The 1825-nt window shown below is 42.2% G+C and overlaps 1 pseudogene; it reads left to right on the top strand.

Annotated features, from left to right (window-relative positions):
* Window positions 1–1426: 1426 nt before the first annotated feature.
* Window positions 1427–1552, top strand: LOC145399212 (5S ribosomal RNA; annotated as a pseudogene).
* Window positions 1553–1825: the final 273 nt, after the last annotated feature.

Raw genomic sequence — 1825 nt, 5'->3', positions numbered from 1 at the left:
TCCATTACAGAGAAATGATTAATTGGATTTACTAGGATACGTTACTGAAGGTTAAGACGTCGTCCATTTAGACAAAATCACTTCGTCTTAGGCAGAATGAAACACCAATACAGTATATAACTAGATGTATAGCAGCAAAGGGGTGTAAGTACGATAACTGGTATTTCTTATGCCATCTCTTAGCAGAAGTGAAAAATATATTGATGGAAAAGGTGGGAGACAATTGTGGTAGAAGTCGATTTTGAATGGAGCTACGGGGTAATCTTTTCAGGATGTGCCGTGGGCAAAAGTACTACTTATTCATCGGTATGCAAAGATTGCTTTTCAGTCTCTGATTAACCATTAAGGTTATGTCCTCTATTTCTGATATTTTTCAGTCTACTTTACATAAGCTGTATTCTCGTGGGATTAAAAAAGCTCACCATCACCTCTTCCTTAGTAATATATCTTTCATACTGATCCTCACTGGTCTCCTACGTGCTGTTTAAAGCAATCTTATATCGACACGATGTGCATAAGGACTTACAGCAGAATATTCACCAGACATGAAAAAGGTGCTTGAGAAATTCCGATAACCACGAGAAAATAGCTCCATGACTCCTTCCTTCTCTATCACACAAACACAGCCAGTTCTATTTTCTGCCTGGTATCATGTCTTTCTTCTTTTATCGCAGTGTCATATTTCTCCTCCCTCCTTTCTCTCTCTGTCTCTCTCTGTCTCTGTCTCTCTCTCTCTCTCTCTCTCTCTCTCTCTCTCTCTCTCTCTCTCTCTCTCTCTCTCTCTGTATATATATCTTCCCTGTTCGTGCTGTCTTTGCCCGCCTCACAAGAGATCTTCAGTGCCTCGGTACACACACAAACACTCCCCCCACCCACACACACACTTCCCAGCAGACGATATTTGTCGTTCACGACCCACACCTGTTCCTGTACAAACACAGAGACACACAGACGCACACACACAAAAAAAGGCACGTCATCTCTAACTGAATGTTTTATTCAGTTATGAGAGAAATGAGCTTCTGTGGTATTATGATTCGTTTCTTTTCTTGGTGAATGTAAACGAGCATTTAGCTGCACTGTTTAGTCAGCGATGATACGAGTCATTGCTATGTTTAATATGCAGCATAATATGGTTCAGCAGTAAGATTAATCTATCATTCGTATATTTACAAATGTCTGACACCTTCAGACAAAGATATCTCGCTGGAACTGAAAGAATTGTAGGGCAAACAAGAATAAGTAAGTACAAAAATACTTGAGTCAGGAGTTTCGGAGTCTCTTGGTCAATGTTTTGGTGTGCTGCGGTGTGGTGTGGTGTGGGAGGGTAATTTTGTGTGGTTTGGTCTGGGAGGGTGCTGTGGTGACCTGGCGTCGCTAAAGTCTAAGTTACTAAGAGACAGATGTACAGGGTCGCTAACATCTAACACACAGTCCCCTAGCTGAAGGGGCAAAGTACACCGCTTCCCGTTCGATCAGCGAAGTTAAGCAACGTTGGGTCTGGTTAGTACTTGGATGGGTGACCGCCTGGGAACACCAGATGCTGTTGGCATCCCTACGTCAAGTGGGGTTGGTGGAGGATTAGTGCCCCTCCTTGTAAAACAACTAACTCTAAGCCCTTGGCCACCCTGTCTGGGATACATGGCGTCTGGCAATGGATGGATGGATAATTTTGTTCTATCTATTTATGACTCCAAAAGATAATTCTCTTCACTTAAACCTTCGAAGTTATATTAATTGTAGCAATTTGTATGGTTGCTTTGGTAGTTGACTCTGTGATGATGATGATGATACTCGGCAGGGCTGTGAAAACTTGGGGTGAGAT

Source organism: Coenobita brevimanus, chromosome 5 (genome assembly GCF_032717465.1).
Source record: "Coenobita brevimanus isolate Jiangsu-jjx chromosome 5, ASM3271746v2, whole genome shotgun sequence".
NCBI classification, from domain to species: domain Eukaryota; kingdom Metazoa; phylum Arthropoda; class Malacostraca; order Decapoda; family Coenobitidae; genus Coenobita; species Coenobita brevimanus.
Note: the sequence above shows the minus strand (reverse complement) of the source record. Positions and strands in the feature narration are given on the sequence as shown.